This window comes from Callithrix jacchus, chromosome 2 (assembly GCF_049354715.1).
Source record: "Callithrix jacchus isolate 240 chromosome 2, calJac240_pri, whole genome shotgun sequence".
Classification (NCBI taxonomy): domain Eukaryota; kingdom Metazoa; phylum Chordata; class Mammalia; order Primates; family Cebidae; genus Callithrix; species Callithrix jacchus.
The window spans coordinates 127,093,089-127,103,689 of NC_133503.1; the positions used below are offsets into that span (position 1 = coordinate 127,093,089).

General features: G+C 35.7%; 1 non-coding gene across 1 annotated transcript; it reads left to right on the forward strand.

The window, feature by feature from the left end:
• The first annotated feature begins 577 nt into the window (after positions 1-577).
• Positions 578-684, forward strand: LOC118151795 (U6 spliceosomal RNA). The gene has a single exon (XR_004740203.2). It is a non-coding gene; the product is annotated as a U6 spliceosomal RNA (small nuclear RNA).
• The last annotated feature ends 9,917 nt before the right edge of the window (positions 685-10,601 follow it).

Below are 10,601 nucleotides of genomic sequence, written 5' to 3' on the forward strand. Positions count from 1 at the left end.
AGAAAATGGAAAATAATGAAGAACCACCAAAATAGTGAACCAAAGAAGAGAAGAGTCACTGAGAGTATTTCCAAAACTGAGTTGCTGGTGGAGGATTATCTCCGAAAGTTAAGGTGAGAAATAGATGCAAGAGATTACAGAGGAATCAATGTAATAATTAAAATGCCTAAAAAGTATTAAAGTGACCTACCAGTATGTAGGTTTAAATTTCCAATTTTGAAGGAAATGTTGCATTTAGAAATTGTTAAATTTTGCTTAGCAGGGACCCAAAAGTCGTAAAGGAGATAATCATGTTTCACTGTATCACATAAAAACATTCATCTGGAGGCTGAGGCAGAATTGCTTGAACCCAGGAGGCAGAGGTTTCAGTGAGTCAAGATCATGCCACTGCACTCCAGCCTGGGTGACAGAGAGAGACGTTGTCTCAAAACAAGCAAACAAACAAAAAAATTGTAGGCTTTTTTGTTTACAAAAAAATTACACAAAAACTAAAAAGAAATTATTCGAATGCCTAAAATAGTTAATTTATGAAGAGCTTTTGCAAACCAATAAGCAGAAGATAAGAAAACTAATTTTAGTGCTCGCTTCGGCAGCACATATACTAAAATTGGAACGATACAGAGAAGATTAGCATGGCCCCTGCTCAAGGATGACACGCAAATTCGTGAAGCGTTCCATATTAAAAAAAAAAAAAAAGACTAATTTTAAAATGTATCTAAGGATCCCACTGGATGATTCACAGAAGACACCCTCATGTCAATATATATAAAAATGAGATCTTTCCTAGGTGGCCTTCTATGCCTCTGCATGTCGGTGCTGCTTTAGCATGGACTCTGGCCTGGGCTGTCAGTCATTTGGTTCCCTTTGATGGTTTCCTCAGTCCATTCTTTTAAGAGGAAGATATTTAAGAAATTCTACTCTTCCTGGTCCAGCATCGGGCGAAAGAGACACAAGACGAGCACAGCTTTCTGCTTCTAAGGTTGACAGTATCTTATGACACAACTCCAGTTACTTCATTAGCAGTCTATTTTCTCTACCTTACTTAAAATGCTACTCATGCTTGCATCAAAGCACAATTTCTATTATATATTCAAATCCTATTCTTGCTTATAAATTACCCTGTTCTAGCATCAAGAAGGTATATAGGGAAGAAAACCCCACCTGTTACCTTAGCATCAAAATTCCTAGACTGCTACAAATTTTAATAAATGTATATTTCAATGTTATGAGATAGAGAACTATAAATCAACTTAAACCAGCAGTTTATTTTTTAATTACCATTAATTTTTATTACCAAGAAAGTTTACTTTCCATACAGACTGTCTAAAAAAATGCCAGTCTGAACTATATTTCAATAGTCATAGTGGGAAAAGCTGTCAATTAGCAATAATCGGGCCTCAGATAGAACCCATCGGTCATAATACTGCCACTGAACAAAGCTAAAGAGGTTTATTTTGTTTTGATTTATTTTTCCATTTTGTATGGTTTGAATGTTTGTTTCCTCCAAAACTCATGTTGAAATGTAATTCCCAATGTGATAGTGTTGAGAGTTGTGGCCTGTTTAAGAGGTACTTGGGCCATGAGGGCTCTGCCCTCATGAACGATTAATCCATTCACAGATAATGGGTTATCAAGGAATGAGACTGGTAGCTTTATCAGAAGAAGAGGGATCTGAGCTAGCATGTCAGCACACTCATTCCGCTCACCATGTGATGCCCTGTGCCACCTCAGTACTCTGCAGAGTTCCCACCAGCGAGAAGGCTCTTACTGTGCCCCAGGGACAATGGACTTCCAGCCTCCACTGTAAGAAATGTATTTTCTTTCTTAGAAGATGTCTAAGATGCTAATACAAATGTGAATTTGTGGGCAAACATATGCAATGCAACTTGAATTGAGACCTTTCCTCTACATCTTGGTGATGAGCTTAGTAATAACCCAAGTCTCCTCCAGACCAAACTTTAGACCTCAAAATCCAAACAACAAAAAATGACACAAGGAGAGACTCACTCAACAAGCAAATGAATTTCTCAATAATGAACACTCTGTGATATACAACTAGACAAAAAGAGGGATTCAATCAGAGATAATATGCTCAAGGCTGGGAATTATTAGCTAGTTCATTCATTGTATGAAAAGGGTTACCTCCGTGGCCACAGACAGATTCCAAAGCCTCTGAGTTGTTTTTGTTCTTGAAAAAGAGACAGTACTAGAATTCTACTCTACTGATTTCCTTTAAAAGAATTCTTGAAGTATACCAAAAAGTAAAGAGCACCAACATAAAGAAGAATTTTCATCAACGAATGGATCAAACAGCCAGTTAACATCAAATGGCAGTAACCCTAAATTTAAATAGACTAAATCCCCCAATCAAAAAACACAGCCAAAACCCAACGGCATGTTACATCCAGACCTGTTTCACATGCAAGGATACACAAAGACTCAAAACAAAGGGATGGAGAAAGATTTACCAACCAAATGGAGAGCAAAAATAAATAAATAAATAAATAAAAAGCAGGAGTTGCAATTCTCGTATCGGATAAAATAGATTTTAAAGCAACAAAGATATAGTGGTAAAAGGATCAATGCAACAACAAGAGCTAACGATCCTAACACCCAGATACAGAGAGACTTAGATTCAATGAGACAGAAAATTAATAAGGATATCAAGGACTCGAACTCAGATCCAGAACAAGTAAACTTAATATATATTTATAGAGCTCTCCACTTCAAATACATAAAATATACATTCTTGTCAATACCACAACACACCTACTCATAGGTTTAAATGAAACATTGATTGGCCATTATTAATACCCATATTTTTTTCAGAATAAAGAAATATTTCCATTCAAAAAAAAAAGAATTCTTGAAGTAAAGATATGGACAGAGGGACTTATGCAAAAAGGGATGATTAGATTTATCTACTGTATTCCTTCCCTGCCATTCTAAAAAAGGTTTGCTATAGGTTGTCAAATATATACACAAGCTATATGTTTATAGCACATATCAGAACTAGAAGGAAGTAGCTTACTTGAGCTAGAAGACATGGAGGAAGTGGGGAAAATTGCTCCACTAGACTCTGTCTTTCTAGGGTGCTGGACCTTGACCAACATTATCTCATCCCTGAGCAACTTAAGATAATTTATGCTTAATGGCATTGGCTCTTTCTTTTTGTGTCTTTGAAAATAAAAGAAAAAGTACACCCAAGATAGAGTTCATGAAAAATTGAAATTTATTTAATACATGGTTATTGGTCTACATATGGCCCAGGTTTATTTAGTACAAACTTCTAAGTATCTTCACTGATTCTTAGGAAACTCCCAGCTTTGGTTCCACTGCTCTGACTTATCTGCGCCATTTTAATTGTTCCAATAAGATGCTGCACAGTGAACAGCCAAGCACTGATAAACCAGCAATTTGCCAATCTGACTGTTTTAACCAAGTAAGAAATGCAGACATATTCCCTACTCAAAGCAGGAAAAAAAAAATAGTTGTTTCTTATAAATAATGTTATAAGAAACAAAAAACAGACCAAGACATTTTTATTTCCTTACTATTATTGATATTATTATTATTATCATCATGATTGATCTACTTGATGTGACAGAGACAGATGGAGATATTGCAGGACAGTTCTCCCGGTGGCCTTGGTCTTACTCAGTTCTCCTCCCTTTGTCACTTGTGGTTCTCAATAATAAATGCAAAATTTTCTGAAAATGCAACACCCTGAAATGGGGGTGGGACTGACCAGAATAGTCCAGGCTCTGTTCCAGTAGCCCCTAGAAACAGGATGTTCTTCACTGATTTAATTCATGTAACCCTCAGGTTATAAAACCTAGGTCAGACTGATTTCTGGGATCTCTCAGCTGCAATGCAAGTGAGGTGCATGCAGATGAGAATCCCTCTACCCTGGGCAGCTTTCCTGAGCCTTGGGGGACAGACTCAGAATGAATCCTAGGCTTTTGCCACCCATGTTTTCTATATGTTAGTAATAAACTTGCATTATGTAACTTGTGGTATGTGTGGGTATTCTGTCTCAACAGACTCAGATAAGTTGATAACGAGTGTACAGTGAGCCTGCTTCACAGATGTGTGCTAAAGTCTGCTCCTATGTCTGTAATTTTGTCAATTTCTTCTTGAATTTTTAATATCTTTAGTTGCATATATTTCATAGATTTTATTTAATGATTCAACACTTATGGCTGTGATATTTTCACTGTGGAAATTTAATCTTGTCAATATTTTAAAACAGATTCCTCTTATATGATGATTTTTGTATTGTTTTTTTCTAATCATGACAGGGATAAGCCACTATCTTTTAGTTGGCATTTGTCTGACATATCTTCCACTCATTTCTTTGTTTTTTTTTTTTATCCTTTCAATTAATGAAGAAGAAACAAATCAAAATAGTGAGCCAAAACAAGTATCCCTTTTTGTGACTAAACAGACAGATAAAAATACCTTTTTTTGGACTGGGGGGATACATTTGGTGAGAAGGGACAGAATCAGGCTAGTGGGGCCACAGGAAGCTCTCTGCTGTGTTGAGTGCTGTGCTTATAGTTATTGAAATTAGGAATGGTCATTGAATAACTGTGATCTTGGAGAGATTCCTCTCTGTCTTTCAGGCCTATCTTGTCTATAAAATCAGGATGACGACAGTAAATAATTTCTAGGATGGTTGTGAGAAGGTTGACACAAAAAAAACGCTTAGACCAACTCCTGATATATCATGAGTGTTCACAAAAATGTGAGGTAGTATTATTATTTCTAATGTTACTTATGTCACAATCTTTGCTCCATTCCAATTGTTTCCCAATTTTCCTTCAGCAATGAAACTTTTCATTGGACATTTAGGGGTATGGATGACAGGTTAAAGTTGCAGTTATCAGTAGGAATGTGAACCCATTAAACTGTGCTTACTGTTTTAGTCTTTTAAGTTTTAACTCAGTAGAAAGTGCTGCACTCAAGGATTTAGAACCAGAAATACCATTTGACCCAGCAATCCTATTACTGGGTATATCCTCAAAGGATTGTAAATTATTCTACTATAAAGACATATGCACATGTATGTTTACTATGGCACTATTCACAATATCAAAAACTTAGAACCAACCCAAATGCCCATCAATGATAAACTGGATAAAGAAAATGTGGCACATATACACCATGGAATACTATGCAGCCATAAAAACGGATCAGTTCATGTCTTTTGCAGGACATGGATGAAGCTGGAAACCATCATTCTCAGCAAACTAACACAGGAACAGAAAACCAAAGACAGCATATTCTCACTCATAATTGGGAGTTGAACAATGAGAACACATGGACAGAGGGAAGGAAATATCACACACCAGGTCCTATCAGGGGGTGGGGGGGCTAAAGGAGGGATAGCATTAGGCAAAATACCTAATATAGGTGACAGGTTGATGGGTGCAGTAAACCACTATGTGACGTGTATACATATGTAACCAACTTGCATATTCTACAAATGTATCCCAGAACTTAAAGTATAATAATGTTTCTAAAAGTGATATGAAAAAGTATAAATGCTATAATAAAAAAAAGAAAACAATGCACTTGGCTTGACCATTTTTCCCACAATATAAAAAAGCATAAGGAAATAGATTATTTTAGACCTCCTCAAGCCTCCCTTCCCAAGACAAAAATGTGTGACCAGGTTTGTATAGTCTTTCTGAAGCATTCTATAAATTCTTTAAAATAAAAAATTCAAGGGGAAAATAACTCAAAAGGCAGTGCTCCATCTTTACACACTCTTCTGCCCTTATTAATACCTGTTGTGTATGGAATAGACTTTTTCCTATTATAAGTTTGCCATAGTTTACTTATCCAGCAGTCTATTCAACCTGCTGGACATTGATAAGACATTTAATATATTCCTTGGTTTATCATTTTATTTGCAAAAAAAAGAAAAAGTCATAATGGATATCCTTGAGCATTTAAAGGCACATTTTCTGTAGCATATAAAGTAGAATTCTAGGCCAAGAGTATGAGCACTTTAAAGATAAAGGTAATATAAGCTTTAAACATTTTTCAAAGAGTACATAAATAATTGAAATGTAATTTTCATAACCTTCCACCATTCTATGCTGTAAAGAGGTCATTATCTGTGTGTGTGTGTGTGTGTGTGTGTGTGTGTGTGTGTGTGTGTGCCAAAACTGTTGATAAGAAGATTTACATGTGGTGGAGGAAGATGGATGTTGCATGAGTATTCTTTTATTGTTTGCTTACATTAATCTATTGAAGATACTCAGTATCTTTACTTCAGGGGCCAGTGAGATTCTCCAGAGACAGTTCCTTTAATCTCCTGCTTGAAAATGTCATAACATATAGGAATTGGAGAATCAACATAGAGCACATAAATCTTCACTTTCAGTCTGCCTACAGTGAGGTCTTCTGCTCTGGAAGTGAGACCTTCTACAGGGAGCAACCTGCCAGCACTGAGCAGAAGCAATGCTGGGCTGCACAGAGTAGAGGAGAGGCCTAGAGGACTAACTTTTCTTAAAAGATTTCAACCAAACTCCTTGTTTATAGTTCACCTTCATCTCCACTTCCAGTAGTGTCTGGTGTCAGCAATTCTCAAGCCCTTTGGAGATCTCCCAGTGTAAATCAGTTTGCTTTGAACTCATGTTTTGCTTCCCATGTCTGATTAGGACTTGGCTTTCTAGGATCTGCTAAGTCAATTACCACTCTTCCATTTGCTCTTTAGCTTCCAGCATTTCATTACTGATGCCTTCTCTTCCAATCTTTGTCTTGCTTATTTATAACCTTAAAAAATCCTTTATTATCATTTTATTAACACCTAGTCAAATGACCATGCTTAACTTTCCAATTAGCATTTTAGAATATACTATTACTTCTAAAAAGCCTTTAAAAATTGACACTAAACCAGAGATGTCTGCTAATTTATTGTAACCCCAAAACACCAGGTTTTTAACAACAGAGATAGAGTCTTCCATTAAAAAACTAAATATAACTGGATAGCAGGCAATACAAACACACTTTAAAGTAATTTTGATAGAATTTTAAACTCTGCCTCTGTCCTGGAACTTAGGTAAACTAGTTTAAACTGCCTGCTCTAGTAAGTGTGGAATATTTGAATCCTAACTTTTGGTATCAGTATCCTGATGGTTTTCGTTCTGTTTTGACATAAACAAAAGATCCAAAAAATAAAACAAAACCTTGAACAGCTGTGAGACCCATCTACGATTCACAAATCCTCATTGCATCCACTAAACCTGAAACACTTAAAATATTAGATACCTGAAAGCTTATCCTCATAAATGATTGTTAAGAGATTTAAATTTCAGTAAGAAATGAAGCTGGTCATCTTCACAACTGAAAACCATACCTTCTATTTCAACACTGTAATTTCTTTTTCAACATAGTAGAACAAATTTTGGAATATCCTGGTTCGAAAAGAATTCTTATCAAAGGTGATATATGTAGTGGTCCATGAATATTTATCACACTGTTAGACTTCACTAAATGTCTGGAACATTAAAGCAGCAGCTTTCCCTTGTGACAGTTATCTGTGCCTACCAAGCAGTGACCTCTTCTCATCTGGGTCATCAAAACACAGCAGGGAAAAGAGAGAAAAAACAATCCCTGTTTGCCTTGTGAAAGTACACATCAGAAAGGTCCACTTTAGGAGAGGTTGGTGGTGAAAATCAAGGGATTTTCTCAGCATTTTTTGTCAATTGATATTAAATTATATTGACTATTTGTACAACTGTAAACATTGGGATTTATAGCAAGTGCAAGCCACCACTGGTAGAAGTAAAAAGACAATTTCCATGAAATAGTCTCACTTGCCCAGATTAAGGTAAGTAAAGATTCTTCAAGAATGTCTTAACAATAACAAAAAAGTTATGTGCTAGAATCTATTGGGCTTTATCCTCCCCTCATCATTTCAGGGATACAAAAATTTCTTGGGGAAGAAAATGGTTTGGACAATTTGGAATCACAGTCCAAAATTATCTTGATAGTTAAATTACAGGCTAGTTCCAAGATTCCCCATGCTACCCTCAAGGGTATTATATCACAAGGGCAAATATCTGGTGAAAGCCGTTTATGGAAAATTGGATTCTCATACTTCTGCTTACAGATGAATCACCAAGATTCTGGAATCAAAGAAACCTGTGTTCAAATCCTAGGCCTACCACCTACTTGCTGTGTGTATTTTGGTAACTCAGGTAATCTCATGTGTGTACAATTGAAAAGAAAGATTTTAGTTCTTCTGATTATAAATGCCAGAAGCCTGAAAAAAATTGGCTTAAAGCAAAATAAAAGAAAAAGAAAAAAGGAAAGAAAGAAAGAACGTATGAATTAACATAATTTATTGGCTCTGTTCTCCTCTGGGCTGACTTTGTTTACTGGAGGGTTCTCCCCATGGAGAAGCAAAGATGGACCCTTGCCGTTCCAGGTATATGTATCCGTGATACTAGACAGTTCAGTTAAAAAGGCCCTGTGTCTGTCCCTCAGAAGAAACAGGAATCTCCAAAATGGATTCTGAATGGCTTTTCTTGAGTTCTGCCCACCCTTGAGACAGTAACTTTGGATAGTGGAATTAGGTACAGACTGGCGAATTTGATCTATATCAAAAGGAGATGAAGACACAATTATAGAATATACCACCAGAATTATTCCGATGGGTAGTTTTAGGAAGAAAAAGATGAAGGCAATTCAAAACGTAGCAGATGTCCATGACATGGTCTGCTTACGCCTATTTTATACTCATCATGATATATATGTGACATAACTTTAGCAAAGTACCTGACACAATGACTCTGAGTAATTACGTTTAAGAAGCTCACTTACATAGGTAAATCATTAGGAGCCAGACATTTCACCTATTTACTTAAACATTTGATTTTTGCCTTTTGCTCAGCAATATCTCAAACTATATTGTACCTTTAACTTCTAAGTATATGATGAACATGATCAATTAAAACTAGTACTTGCAAATAAAATAATCCAAAGTTTTTCAAAAACAAAGTCTGAAAACCTTAGCAATCAAGACACAGATTGCAGACAAAATACCGAGGTGTTTAACAAGTAACAAACTGCCCAACAGCAGAAAACTGCCTGTCTTTAGAATAGGAAGCTACATGGAAATATCAGCTTTAACTTCCATTTAGACTGGCTGAGACAGTAGCCATAAACAGCCACAGAAATGATTTCAGCTTGGATTTGATGTATTACAAAAATGTCTTGTAGCGTCCTGAAAATGAAATTTAGATGTCAAAATTGCTCTTCAAGCAAATACCGTAAGTTCCAAAAATTAGAGACTGATATTTTTCCTAGGTCACCACTACAATCATAAGGGTGATCCATATACCCAGTATTTTAACCCAGACACAGCTACTTGAGAGAGCCCCTCTTTGCTATTTATGAGATGATGTTTATCAATTAGTCAGAGTATGTGCTAGAGAACTGTGCTATAATTTAAGAGTGGACTTGAATCCACATTCATCTGCTATTGGGAAGTGTGTGGATAGTTATGTTTTAATTGACTTGAGCTTAGATTGTCTATATGTCTCAGTCATCTGGAAAGAGATGGGAAGAGAGGTATTTCTGATGGAATATTTTCACAAATATCTGGTGAAAGCAGTTTATGGAAAATTGGATTTTCATACTTCTGCTTACAGATGAATCAATAAAAATTATTTTAAAGAGAATTCTATAGATCTTTACAACTCTGAATTAGCTGCAATTCAATGCTGCTCTCAATATATAAAAGTCAAAATGACTTCACATTTGAGAACACAGGGCTTTCTCTATCCACAACTGTATCACTTGCTGGTCATGCTGTCCTATGCTCCTTGGCAAAAGAATAGCATAAGCACTGCAAAATGTGTAAACTGCTTATTTATTTATTTATGTTTAAGCTGCTTTTTAGAACATGAATTCCATGCATTCAAACAAATTTTGACTTGATGCTGAAATGAAAACAATGTGGTTTTTTAATTAAGCAACTGTTTTTACTTTACTGGTTTTCATACTGCCAGCTTTCAAACACTGCTTTCAAAGCTGGAAGGGAATCTGCTATTAGCCTCTTTGTCAACACACATCACTTTATGGAATGGGGGTGATTGTGGAGATTGTTTCCCAGACCCAAGATAACCACACTATCTTTTTGGGAAAAGTCCTTCTCTTAGTTTTGCTGGATCTTGGGTTGCCTATGTGATACTTTAATCTTGAAAACTTCTTTAAAGCTTCATAGGTTGTAACAAAAGAATTTTCTTATGGAGCAGACATAGTTTAAATCTGGGAATTTTACATGTGATTAAACAAAAAAGAAATTTGTTTTGTTGATTTCCTGAGGTTGAATGCTTTTAAGCATGATGATATTATTTACCAAAGATAAATACAGCCTTATAACTCTAAAGGCCCTGAGAGTCCTTCAAGGGTGGAATAGATGGATGGTATAGAAACGGATTTAATAAAGGATGTAAATTTGCAGTTAAATAAGAGGATAAGATCTAGTGTTCTAGAGCACTGCAGGATAACTATAGTTATTTTTCCTATATAATTCACTATATATTATTTAGAGAGAGTTATATATAACATATAGTTTATGT